The sequence below is a fragment of the Mustela lutreola genome, chromosome 2, assembly GCF_030435805.1.
Source record: "Mustela lutreola isolate mMusLut2 chromosome 2, mMusLut2.pri, whole genome shotgun sequence".
In the NCBI taxonomy this organism is placed as follows: Eukaryota; Metazoa; Chordata; class Mammalia; order Carnivora; family Mustelidae; genus Mustela; species Mustela lutreola.
Window position 1 is genome coordinate 32,585,266 of NC_081291.1, and position 14,338 is coordinate 32,599,603.

General features: G+C 44.1%; 1 protein-coding gene and 1 long non-coding RNA gene across 3 annotated transcripts in view; one reads left to right on the forward strand and one right to left on the reverse strand.

The window, feature by feature from the left end:
- Positions 1-14,338, reverse strand: part of PRICKLE2 (prickle planar cell polarity protein 2) — a 318,161-nt gene that overhangs the window by 288,358 nt on the left and 15,465 nt on the right. The window lies entirely within an intron of this gene.
- On the forward strand, positions 9,380-12,097 carry LOC131824099 (uncharacterized). The gene is made up of 3 exons (XR_009350745.1): positions 9,380-9,598; positions 10,319-10,455; positions 11,130-12,097. It is a non-coding gene; the product is annotated as an uncharacterized LOC131824099 (long non-coding RNA).

Here is a 14,338-nt window from a genome sequence, read left to right on the forward strand (position 1 = left end):
TACACAGTAGGTCCAGCTAGGGTTTTGAATTTAGCACACAAGGTCAACTGAAGTAGAGCAATGGCTCTGGACTGGGGATAGTCGTAACATGGGGAACATGTAGTGACATGTGTGACAGCTAAAGACATTTTGGATTGCCACAACTGGCAACCAGTGCATCAAAATCAGGGATGCTGCTAAATGTCCTACAATAGACAAGACAACCCCCCATAACCATGAGTTATCCAATCCACGTGTTGACAGCATCAGAATAAGAAATCTGATATAGAGGTAAATTATTCTTCATAACACACTTGATAAAGGAGCCATCTTGGAGAACAATAGCCCTCTCTCCTGGTCTATTCCAGGCAGCTTTCTGCCCATGTTGAGACAGACACTGCTCCTGTCTCAAGCTGAAAACTAGACAAAGTCACCAGCTTTCATCAATGCATTAGAAGAATGTTTACCTTTAAATACTAGCATCTCATCCAGCATGGCAAGAAGCCCACACGACCACAGAGATTCAGAAGCCGAAACCAACAAGAAGCAAGAGAGTCATGTTCTCCTTCTCCTGTTCACACCAGGGCTAGGCAACATGAGGAGAATGGAAGGCAAAATGTCCACATTTTTCTCAAGTATTTCCATCTCTCATTCTGTCTTTTCCACAAGGATGAAGTGGTCCAGTGGGAACTCACCTGCCACCATCTTGCCACTGGGGTCAGGTTTTTCTCCACTGCAATCCTCTGCCCACATCCCCCAAATGTTTCCCCCTTTGGTGCAGGTGAAAAGCCCACTCCTGGAGCCGCATTCCTTTGAATCCACCATATCTCAAACAAAATGGGTCTGTTCAACTGCACGCTGTCTTAAGAAATGTAAATTCTAGGTGAATTTTTAAAAAGGAAGTAGCACTTAGCCTTTACGTAGGGAGGAATTGTGTTAACTGGGGAAATGAACTAGTATAAAAGAACTGGATATGAAAAAGCAAGGGATGTAGCAGAAGGTAGGTCTTTGGGTTGCATACATGGGGTCAAAAATGTGGAAAGCACTGAAAATCATATCACTTGCTATGTGACAGCAGGTAAGAGACTTAACCTCTCTATGCCTCAGTTCTGCTATCTGCAAAACAGATGTAACAGTGCCAGTCCCAGAGGGCGGTAGATGACGATCAAATGAAAGAATGGAAGTCAAGCTCTTAGATCAGTCCTTGGCCCGCAGTACCTACTCCACAGTTTACTCAGGACAGGCCATGATCTAATTGTTAGAAGACTGTACAATCAAGACAGGAAAGCCACCTTGAGGAAGGACGCTTCGAGATTTTTGCATACAGTCAGCATTCAGTAAATATTTGCCAAATGTTTACTTCATTTGTTTAGACATCCCTTTGGCCCAGTGCCTAGCTACCAGGACTGCAATGTTATACTCAGGGTGGCAATAAACCAACTCTACTTCCTAACTTCCCATGCAGGTAGCGATGGCCATGTGACCATGCTTTGGCCAATAAGATATGCATTGATGTCATGGATGAATCTTCTGGGAAAGAAGATGATTCAGTTGCAACAGTGCTTCTTCCTCTCCCTTCCCCTTTCTTCGCACCTCAAATATAGTGCTTGTGTAGGGTGGCAGAAGAGGGAGGCGGGCAAGAAAAGCCATCTCCCTCTCTTGAGGACAGAGCACATGCTAACAAGGGATGAGCTGAAAAGAGAGAAGCATGTGTCTCAGATGACAGCTAAGCTGGCACACCACCCCTGTATGCCCAAAGTCACTATTTCTCATTACATAATAAAAATAAAATTCCTAATTCATTTAAACCAGCTTCTGTCTCGGGGAGGAGGGGGGTCTGTGCAATTCTCCACCAATAATCACACCTTTTATGGTAGAGTGTCTCTACCTTCTCCTGGTCAAATTGTTCCGATGTCTTCAACTAACTCCCAGCAATGACCTAAACACTAATGACTATTTCTTCACCTCAAGCCCTAAGCATATACCAAGCCTGTGACACATACCAAGCCTGTCTCTAAGATAAACCTCTAGAACTTCTCCATCAGAATGTCCCACAAGCCACTCAACCTTATCTTATCCAAACCGAAGCTCTTCCTCTTCTCCCCAAATGTGTTCTCCACCTGTTCCCAGTTCAGGGAATGTTGCCTGACCTGTTTGGGATATTCCACATCACCCAGAATGCAGAAATCTTTCTTTTCGTCCAATCCCTCAATTTCAAGTCAGCCACTGAGTATTAAGAAATTGAGTTCTGGGGGCGCCTGGGTGGCTCAGTGGGTTAAGGCCTCTGCCTTTGGCTCGGGTCATGGTCCCAGAGTCCTGGGATTGAGCCTCGAGTTGGGCTGTCTGCTCAGCGGGAAGCCTGCTTCCCCCTCTCTCTCTGTCTGCCTCTCTGCCTACTTGTGATCTCTGTCTGTCAGATAAATAAGTAAAATCTTTAAAAGAAAGAAAGAAAAAGAAAAGAAAAGAAAAAAAGGAATTGAGTTCTAAAATGGCTCACAGATTCAAGCCCGCTTTGTCTTGGTCCCAGTTATAAGAACAGTCAAGGGTCAGGGGAAAGGGCAGAACCCACAAAGTCCTTTATAATGCATTATCATCCACCAACAGGATCACCATTTTCTAAAGCTGATGTGGGGCATTGGGGAGGACTTTCCCTGAAGAGCATCCAACATTCGGCCTCTAAGGTCAGAGCAAAGCAGGTCATTCATTAGGACAATGTTCCAGTCCACAGAGTCTGATAGACTTCTCTCCTGTGAATTCCTTAGGTAACTGACATTGGCACTGAGGTGTGCACCTATGTTATGGGCTGTCCCTTGGAGGTGTTTGCCCCTCTGCCTACCCCCACTCCACAAAAGCACTCCGGGCCACTGGTAAATTAACTCAGTAGCATGGAGATACAGTTTTCATTGTTTGTTGCCTAATTCATACTGCAGTCTACCAGGATGAAATAAAACTTCAAAAAGCTTATCAAAGATCCAACAGCGTTGGGCAGTAGGAGAAGCACAGACTTTATTATGCCACAAAGAGGGGCTTTCCACAGCGCAGGCAACGTGGCTCCCACCGCCACCATTCTGACACACCAGCCAGCTTCTGGCACTCGACCTGCCTTTGGGAATAACATCAATTCATCTTCACTGATTTTCCCTGTGATAACTTCATGACTATTTATGGGAAGCTTCAAAGGCTAAGAAATGCTAAACAAACAAGGAGATAAGTTGCCAAAATGTTAAACATCGGCCCTGGCTGACCTCACAAGATTTTGCTAGGGGAATTCTTCTAAGTTCACATAGATTATCACTGGAAACCAAATGCGTGATAATGTCTCAAAAAAAAAAAAAAAAAAATTCATCCTAGGCCAAACTGAAGAAGCTTACAAGCCAACACAAGATTATTTTTAGAATATCACCTACTGAGAAGGAAAAATAAAAGCATTAAAAAAGAGTATGATTATACAATACAAAGAATAAAAATGAGATCTTTCTTCTTCAGAACCTATCTTGACCTTTTCCATTCTAGCCTGGGAACTTCGCAAGTTAAAAAAAAAAAAAAATCTAATTAAAAATCACTGCTGATATTTCAGTTCAAGTGAAAGTAATAAGGCTTTAAATTTTTTGGATGAACACATATCATTTTTCAGAGATAATCTTTCATAATACTCTAAATTAGATGTCTTACAGAGAGTTTTGCCTTTTCTTTTTAAGTGGATGATGTTAAAATGACTTTCTCAAATGCCATTTCTTCCTTTCCTTTCAATTTTAAGTAGCTAGGACAAGTGTGAATACCAGGGCAAAAAAAAAAAAAAAAATCAATCTTTAAGAAACAAAATATGCAGGTCTCTATTCACAGATTCTCTATCTGCCGTGGCAGAAAACAAAAATCAAGTGAATTAACGGGACCATGAAAGAATCAGTGGATAAAGAGAGGTTCTATTTTTATTAGGCATCATCATTAAAAAAGCTTACTCGGTGCCATTAGATCTTTTAGCTCCAAGGAGTAGCCATTACCAGATAACATTAAAGACACACTCAATAAGGAGTCTGAACAAATAGTTCTCGGCCTAGAGGCTTAAAAACAATAACACAAGTTAACGTTTATTAAACACCTCTTTGTCAGATGAAGTAATTAGTATTTATGGGGCAACTTAATATGTGTCAGGCCCCTTCCTAAGTTTATTGGGATATTATCTTTTAATCCTCGCAAAACTCTGTAGGTCTCATAGAATTCTCCTGTGCATCAGAAGCTGTGAAGATGAGCAAAGTTGAGCCATGTAGCCGGGCTTTTCAGACCAGACAGACCTGGGCTGGGATGCGGATTCTGACATTTACCAGCAGCAAGAGCAAAGCCAAGAGCTAAGCCCTGAGACTCAGTTTTACCCTCTGTAAAATGGACACTGACCTTGTGAGGTTATCGTGAGGCCTGAAGGACAGAATACATAAAGCCCCTGGCCCAGCAGCTGCCACAAACAGGGACCCAACACACACTGATTTCCTTCCCTTTGTATTTGGTTCCTGATTTGCATTTTGTATCTTTGCCCCAAGGGGAAACATTGGGCAGAGAAGTGGTCAACCGTTCCCATTTATTGTCAACCATAACTGAGGAAAGATAATCTATGAAACCCCCTTGTTACAGGATGTACACCTAAACCTCACGGACACCGGCAGGAAGGGGAAGTCCCCACGGGGGTGACTATGCCTCTCCCATTTACTCTTCCGCACATCTCCCCACAGCACAGTGCACATACCACTGGTGGGAGCACTGAGAGTGGAAAGGCGGGTCATGTGGTTTCTTGATCTAGGTCCTGAGTGTGTAATTTGGGGAAATTTTGCAGGTTTGATTTGGACACTTTTTTTTTTTTCTAAAGATTTTACTTATTTATTGGACAGAGATCACAAGCAGGCAGAGGAGCAGGCAGAGGGAGAGGGAGAGTCAGGCTCCCTTGCTGAGCAGAGAGCTTGACGTGGAGCTCGATGCCAGCACCCTGGGATCATGACCTGAGCCAAAGGCAGAGGCTTTAACCCACTGAGCCACCCAGGTGCCCCTGATTTAGACACTTTTATCTCTACATATAATACTGAAATAAAAAGCGTTCAAAAAAACAACTTCTGGGGGCGCCTGGGTGGCTCAGTCAGTTAAGTGTCTGCCTTCGACTCAGGTCATGATCCCAGGGTACTGGACTCAAGCCCTGCATCAGGCTGCCTGCTTATCAGGGAGTCTGCTTCTCCCTCTCCCTCTTCCTGCTGCTCTGCCACCTCTACTCTCTATCTCTGTGTCAAATAAATAAAACCTTTAAAAAACAAAACAAAACAAACAAACAAAAAAATCCAACTTCCGGGACACCTGGGTGGCGCAATAGGTTAAGCCGTCTACCTTTGGCTCAGGTCCTGATCCCAGGGTCCTAGGATGGAGTTTCATATCCGCCTCCTATCTCAGTGGGGAGTCTGCATCTCTTCCTTCTGCCCCTCCACTCCTGCTAGTGCTCTCTTATTCTGCTCTCTCTCTGTCTCTCAAGCTCTCTCAAATAAATAACCAAATCTTAAAAAGAAAAAAGAAGAACACAAAAAAACAATTTCCACATAAGCAAATCCCTTGGAAAAGTCATTACATACCTTTGGGTACCCATACCTCCATCTAAATTCCATGCCTTAAACCATTAACCCCCACTTCCTTCTCAGCACCCCCCATGCCTCCTCCGGCCTCCCCACTAACCGCCCCCCGTTCCTCCCCACCCCGCCCCAGCTTCCATTCTTGGAGCTCCTTCTCAGGCTCCAGCGGGCCTCTCTCTGTCCCGGCTTGGCTCTTCCCCCCATCCCTCGGCCTGGCGTGCCCACCAGCCTTAAACCCTGTGTCATCCAGCGTCTCTGACTCTTCTCTCATATTCCTAACCCAGCTTAACCTTCCCCTGCCTCAGATCTGGATCCTCTACACAGTTTGACCACTGTGGTCCTGCCCTCAACCTTCCTTGTGGTGAGGGACCAGCCTCCCCACCCATGCCCAAGCTTTCTGTCTGCCTCAGGAATTCCCACTCCCTGCCCCTGGAGTTCAGGCCGTTCACAGAGACCACGGTCCTCCCTGTTTTCACACTTGTGTTGTTTTTTTTTTTCTCCCCCTCCCTGTTATCTAATTCCCTTTCTAAATGATATTCATTTTGACTTTTATAAGCTGATGGTAACAAAATTAAAAGTCAACAATCACTCATTTCAACAGCCAATTCTTAACGGGGTGCTTCTTAGGAGTCACGCACTACTCTCTGGACCTCACACACATTAATTTACTTAATTCTCCTCACAATCCCGTAAGATAAGTACTCTTCCAACCCTGAGTTCAGGGATGGGTGAATGGACACTAAGGCCCAGAGAGGTTAACTAACTTGCCTAAAGACACACAGTCATTCCTGGTGGAGCTGGGGTGGGAACCAAGGCAGTCTGAGCCCAGAGCCAGGCCTCCTGAGCAGAACCGCCACTTGAAATTACTTCTCAGGCATCAGGACGCCACCTAGATCTGGCTGGAGGCCACAGAGGGCGCCTGGGTGGGAGTGGCTGGCTTTGGGAAACTGTGTTCTGAGCAGTGCTTCTTGTGTGAAACAGAGGGAGGTGTCAGGCCCAGTTCCTTGCAAGTGAACGGATCACTGACACAGGGCAGTACCCTGAGGTGCTCATGGTGGCGCCTGGAGACATCCTGGAGAAGGTGGCCTTCTCACCTCTCAAATGCTGCTCAGGACAAGGGCTGGAGAGAAGGGCTCATCATGCCATCGAAGGAGGGCAGCCAAAGGGCACACTGTGTGTGTGCAGTGGGTTTTTCAGTGAGCAGGGGGAGAGGCAGAGACACATGGAAGCTCCCACTCCCCTCCCCAGAGTCTGCTTTTGACTCAGTCCTAAGCCAATCTGAGAAAAAGATGCTTCATAAAACACTGAAGTGAGGAGACGAGTCTCTGCAGAACCAAAGGCTTCTCACTGTGAAAAGCAACATCTGATTTAAAAACAAAGACCACTCAGGGCACCTCGGCGGCTCTGTGGGTTAAGGCCTCTGCCTTCGGCTCAGGTCATGATCCCGGGGTCCTGGAATCAGGAGGGAGCCTGCTTCCTCCTCTCTCTCTGCCTGCTTCTCTGCCTACTTGTGATCTCTGTCTGTCGAATAAATAAATAAAATCTTAAAAAAAAAAAAAAAAAACACAAAGACCACTCAATGGCGTGGTTCTGAAAAGCCACACTTAAACCCCCAAACTCACAATTCTACTGTGTTCACCGGCTTCTAAAGAGAGATAACAAAATATGGGAGGGCATCCCTCTCTCTCTTCATCTCCTCTCTCCAAACAGTGTCAGAATTCTTCATCTTTCTGGGCCTTACTCTCCTTTGGGGCATCTAGTGAAGTCCAGGAACCCCTACCCAAAGGGAGTAAAATAAAATATATCCGATTATAAGGGAAACCAGTCAAATACATAGATATTAAAATTTTCAATTTGATGTAGCAATGTATGTCCTTTTATGTTAGTATATATGGTATATATACTACATAACTTAGTGTATCCTATATGCATAGAGTATATATTGTCTATTAATATAGACATACATATAAGTTATGTGTTACTAAGGTATTTTGGTTTTTTTAGATTGAGAGAGAGTGAGAGAGAGCAGGCCAGGAGATCAAGACCTGAGCTGAAATCAAGAGTCAGATGCTTAACTGATTGAGCCACCCAGGTGCTCCTGTTAGCAAGTTTTATATGCAAGTTATAATTTACATGATTTAGTATATGTGGTGATAAAGTACTTATTAGCATATGATACATGGAGATCCAGCACCAAGTTTGGTAATACCATAATTCCTAAGCAGCCTAATTTTCTAAGTAAATGATATTTCCAGATAACGTCCATGTCCCACTATGGGACATGAAGACATCTGGAATATTTATTGGGGACAGAGTCAGAGGTACTGCTCGTGTTATTACCCTAGCTTGTCGCCTGCATAATTGAGGGAAACGCCCGAAGTTCAAGTAGGGGTTAGTAGAAACAAAGATGTAAAACCGTCTCCACCCACGTGCAGGGGTGCTCTGACTTTTCATCAGGGGCAGCCAGGTTAAGAAACAGTGTTCTCGAAGGATGTTGGGATAAGACCAGAGCTGAAATGGGGGGATCTGGTGGCCGTTGGAAAGTAAGCACCATTAGAAGGGGATTTTTCTACTAAGGTGGGTGACTAGTTATCACAAGTCAGCCTGCTTATTCTTTTCACACTGAGCTGATTTTTCACAAAAACAAACAAACCAACCAACTTCCTCTTGCTCACAGATGTGCAGCGGGCCTCCCACGTCAGGGCGCAAGCCAGGGCCACAGACAGGTGTGCGGTGTGGAGGCTGAGACTCCGAAAGCTCTCCTTAGCCCTCTGTTCACTTCTTGACTCATTTTTAACCAGTCTTCAGCATCCTCTGTACCTGGAGCCCACTGCCATTCCCTCAGTTTTAATCCTCCCAGTTTAAGTCATAAGCCATTAAGAAACACGCTAAAGCAAAAAAGACCTGGGAAATGTTTTAAAAAGTAAGAGCAGCCCCTTCCTAGCAACAGTTTAATCAAGGGAGGTTTAAGTTATTCGAGCTACTCGCCCGAGTAGAAAGGAGTGCGTGCAGAGAACACTGGCGAACAGTTCCAGATCTGGGCTCCGGCCACTTTCCAATACATACCCCAAGAAGTCAACCTCCTTTGCATTGCCCCTGGCCCCTTGTGGATAAAATAAAGATAATTCTTTTTTTTTTTTTTTTTAAGATTTTATTTATTTGACAGACCGAGATCACAAGTAAGCAGAGAGACAGGCAGAGAGAGAGAGAAAGATAATTCTTTAAAAGAAAGAAATCCAGGGACGCCTGGATTGCTGGGTGGCTCAGTTGGTTAAGCGGCTGCCTTCAGCTCAGGTCATGAGCCCAGCATCCTTGGATCGAGTCCCACATCGGGCTCCTTGCTCGGCGGGAAGCCTGCTTCTCCCTCTGCCTCTGCTGCCACTCTGCCTGCCTACACTCGCTCGCTCGCTCTCTCTCTCTGACAAATAAATACATAAGATCTTTAAAAAATATATTAAAAAAGAAAGAAAGAAAGAAATCCAGAAACGTCCTAGGTGTCAGTCATTATCCCAAATGGTTTGCCTTCCTTCTATCACTTGTTCTGTGCTGGAAACCTGTTAAGGAATATTCATATTCCTATGTTACAGATGAGGAAACCGAGGCACAGAGAAGTAAGTAACGTGCTGGGGTTGACAGAGCAGGTAGATGAGCAAACTGAGATTCCAGTTGGGCCTATTAGCACCCCTCCCCCTCCCAGGGCGGGGGCACCTCTGCAGCTGGGACTTCTCAGGAATGCTGGGCACCTTTACTTCCTCCCATTTCAATTTCACAGGACTATGCAGGAGAAAGGGCTTTGCTGGCTGAGTGATCGTGTGTCAGGGATCTCATTCTTTATGGATGTCAGTCCAGCCACTTGCTTAATTTGCAACAACGGACGGATGCCCGCCCTCCCAGTCTATCCGGCCTGCAGCTGTGGGGCTCAGCTTCCAACACGCTTCCCTCCAAGGCAACGTGCTACCACGAAGGACTGAAAAAATCCCACTGCTGTGCATGCAAGGCAGAAAAACCAACAGCAACAGGTAGGCCGTCCACAGTGGGAATCTGGGCTCTTGAGTAAAACGTGCCCAGGCCTCTCATCTAGGATCATTGTCCGTTTGGGGGGTTGGTTTTTTGTTTTGTTTTGTTTTGTTTTGTTTTTTTCCTGGTTCACATAATGCTGGCTGGAATATAGGTTCATTCTGTACCCCAAGAGCACCGCTGCTCACCTTTCTTCTTTTGAAGGTTAGCAACCATAAAACCTCCACTTCTTTATGCTCTGGTTACTCAATTATTTCAAAGGGACCTCGTTTTTGGTATCTGGTGTCCAAAACGTTCTTCTCTACCCAAGCAGCACGTAATTGACACACCATCCAGGTCTTCGGTTACCATCTCCATCACCAAACTGCCTTGAAGCCAGAGGCAAACATGAAGCAGGTTCCGTTTAACTTTCTCATATCCTTATTTCATGTCACTGGACCAGGGGACCATAGGCTGGCAAGGACCGGACTCACTCAGTCACTTACTCATGATACCGACTACGTACTGAGCACCTTCCCCCTGGCACTGGGCTGGGCCCCCAGGGCTGCAATGATGAACCAGCACATATGGGTCCTGCCTTCCCAGAGCTTACAAGCTTGGGACCAGGGGGCATATGGTGGGAGCAGTGTTCTGAGAAGGTGACGATTTATTATACTGAGAGCTAGAGGCTCTGTGAAGGAGCGCCCAGGGCTGGGAGAAACAGGAATGCCCCTTCCATGCAGAGGAAGCCGCATGTACAAGGATGAGGGGAGAGCTGACCAACCAAGCATGGGAAGGAGGAAGATAAGAAGAACCCTACCCACTGATGGGAGCAGAAACCAAAACAAACATCCTTGGGAAACCACAGGTCATTATCTAGGTAAGTTTCCCCAACACAGACCCATGCTCCTGCAAGGCCACTCCTGGGTACCTGCATCACAGAAGCTCTTGCCTGTTTATCCCAAAGGACAATGGGAAAAGCAAACAAAAGACTGTCAAGGAAACACACTTGGAGCAAAACTTGTACACAAAGCAAGGAGATGATAAACTCCTAATTCAGGAGAATGGTTACCTCTGGGTGGAAAGGCCTGACAGTGGGGGGTGGAGGGGAGGGGGCAGGGAGAAAATGGAATCAGAAAAGACAATAAGGTTCTTTCTCCTAAAGCCAGGTGGTAGGCTCACAGGCAATCATTGTGTTGCTACTGTTTATGCCTTATACATATTTTATCAGTATGTTTGTATCTGCTCAATATTTCATAAGAACCACTGCTTTGTATCTGCGTGCTGCACGGAAAATCGATTAGTGGGGTGAAAAGGTGGAAATGGGGAAAGCTGCTGGGGGCAAGGGCAGCTGCTAAGACAAGAAGGAACAGACGTCGGGAGTAGAGCAGGCATATGGTGGAGACAGAAGAAACTGCTTTCAGGCACATTTAACCTGTGCTTTTCAAACCGGGTTCAAGGTTTAATTCCAGAAACAGTTCTGGAGGGTGTGATGGGAAAAATGAGTGAAAGGGGTTTTATTTGCTTATTTACTCAATCCCTTGATTTTTACAGATATGCACATCAAGACCCAGAGATGAGAGCAATCAGCGCAGCTTCAAAATCGCCAACACCCAGCCCCCTGCCTCCTTCCACCCAACCTTGCTGCAGAGCACGAACTCTCACTAGGACACACCCGACATTCAGCACCGCACGGCAGGCAGGGGCAGGAGCTGAATGTTGACAGCTTGTCTGCGGTAGGGATGGCGTGTCTTACTCCCACAGAGACTCTATCAGGAGAAAAATACTGAATAACTCCTACCTCAGTACAGTGAGGTTAAATCCAATTTAGTGGTTTTGCAAAAACTTGAGGCTGGCCAATCAGAGTAATGAATACAAATGGCATTCCGGTTATGTTTACTTTACCACAATAAAAAAGGTTTTAATTGGCATTCCAAGGAGTTGGTTGAACTTAAATGCTTAGCCATTGAAAACCAGTGTTCTACCCCCATACATGCTGATAGCTACATTCTTCAAAAACCAACTTTTTTCCTTCTAACAATATTTATGTAATTGAGACATGTATTCCCTTTGATTCGGGGATCCCACTTCTAGAAATGTGTCCTACAGATATATTCATGCATAAAGGCAATGACGATCTACAGATAAGAATGTCTACTCAAGCAACATTTGCAACAACCAGAAATTTTAAATATCCTAAATGATCATCAGTGAAGATCTGGTAAAAATAAATTATGGTACAGCTATATAATGGGATTTTACAGACTTTTTAAAAAAAAAGAATATTTATGTAACTGATATTAAAAGCTGTCCAAGATCTACTGCTGAATGACAAAGAGGAGGTAGCTATGGTATACCACCATTTGCCTTAAAAAACAAAGTTATGTACACATACACACATGAATATTCATAAAGGCATATGCATGGTATACATACCTATATATGATAAGCATCGAGGGAGGACATCCAATTCAAAATACATACTTACATGTTATAATTTTATTTCAGGGAATATGAGGTCATAGTAGGCACATAAATTTTCTTGAATGAATAAATTCCCTACATGCTTTTTATAAATCAACTTCCCAGTGTGTTTTATAAATCAAACTTGACCCCAAAATGTCATCCAATTCTTCCTCAGACATTTTTTTTTTATTACCCAATTTAACACTCTTCTCAGATAATTTAGGAAAGCTCAAAAAAAGCAACCCGAGCTTTGAGTCTTTCACACAAACCTATCCTGCAATAAAACCAACACGGCAGACTTTCCAGCGAGCAAAGTTTTTGAATGGTGATTATTTAATTAAGAGGTTAAAAAGGCACATGCCGTTTTCTGTTCACACAAAGGCGATAAGGTTTCCCCCCTTGCCCCACACTCACACGCAGTAGCGCTGCGGCATACTTCTCCACATATGTAATGTGAACCCAAGCTTTCTGCCTCGTCTGCTGGTAAAATGATAGGGGCTATCAACGGGATTAATCGTATCCCTTCATTCTATACCCCTTAATCCTAAAATAAGCAGTTCTAAACGCATTCCGCAACAGCATATGCACTTTTTCAGAGGGTCAAATCGGGGCTCCGTGATGACAATACTGAAATGTTCCAGGTTATTCCTCGATAGATGACGGTGCCGATTCACAGAGAGGTTGGAATTATGGTGGGGGGTAGGGGGAGGAGTACTCTCACTTCAATACTTATTATAACCATGTATAATGGAATTTACTCTAGTAACTTACAAAAACTCTAGGTTTCAGATGAAGTCATCCCTACCTCAGAACAATATATTTTATGTTCTGCCATAGCACACTTGCCCTTTAGCAAGCATGCCCAAACTTTAAAAAAAAAAAAAAAAAAAAAAAAGGATTTTGGATCCTCTATCATTGAGAACGTAGTGCCTAACTTATTGCTAGAAATGACAGGTCTAAATCTGTCGAAACAGTCAAAACTAATTCTTGACCCTGGGGCAGTAGCTGATATAACAGAGCCTTTTATCCAATATAACGAACATCTGTAGTCAAATTGGGAAGAAATTCGGCTGTGGTTGCCTGAAAATCCAAAATAATAGTGGTTTAAGCAAGATAGAAACAATTTCTCCCTCATGTAAATACAGTCTGGAGTTACGCAATCCAAGGCTACCAGGGAGAGTCTTTATGGTCACCAGGAATCCAGGCAATGCCTGTCTTATTCCACATTCCTCCGTACAGGGCTTCTACCTCATGGTCCAATTTGGCTGCTTGAGCTCCAACTGTCACATCCATATTCCAGTGGGCAGGAAGCAGGGGTACACACTTTCTTTTGAAAGGTACTTCCCAGACATTGTACTTACTATTTTAACTTATATGCTTTTGAGTGGAACTTAGTGAAATGGCAACCCCTAGGAATAAAAAGGGCTGGTACATACTCTTAATTCTCAGGCTGCTTGTCATACAATATTTTACAGGTTATATCCCTAAGGAAGAAGTAGATGATGGACGTGGGGACACCTAGCAGTGTCTATCACATTGAGGAATCACAAAATAATGATACATACATATGCTAATTTTTTTCTTGAAATATATAGCCATACATTCATTTCTAGGGAGAGAGGAGATTTTACATATGGGTTTATGGAACAGAAAACCTTTTAGGTCATGCACAAAAGAAACCTACAATCCATCTTCCTCGATTTCAGTTTGGTTGTTTTTAGAGCCGTGTCATAACGTAAAGATGTCCGAACAAATCTAGGTCCTTTCATGATCTCTTCCTCATTCCCAGTCTCTTAGAATCATTTTGCTCAAACCTAATTCAACTGAGTTGTTCGTAGTATCCATTACTGGGTTATTTCCAAGCACTGAGCTTCATTTTCATAGAAATAGCAATTCTTATTTCTGTTTACATCTTTATTTCATAGATTTACAAAGTTCACATATGTACCTACCGTCCCAAGGAGAACAGGTGGGAATAGATTTAGGAACAAACAAATTCACTCCTGGTAATATACGAGTCTACAACAGAGCTGAAGGGACCAGAGACTGACAGCGTCCTGAAAAAGGACTTACAAACTGGATGTTTCATTGAGGGAAGGCAGACCTTTGGTTTATCCAGCAAAGGGGATTGAATGAACAACTCCCTTCCAATTTCTTCTTGCCAAAATCTCCTCCGTTGGCTATTTTAGCAAGAAAGCCCTAGTAATGCTATCATCATGTGTTAATGATGACGGAGCCCTTCCTGATTCATCCATGTGCCTCAATCTCAAGATGAGAGAAACTGAGGTCCAGGAAAG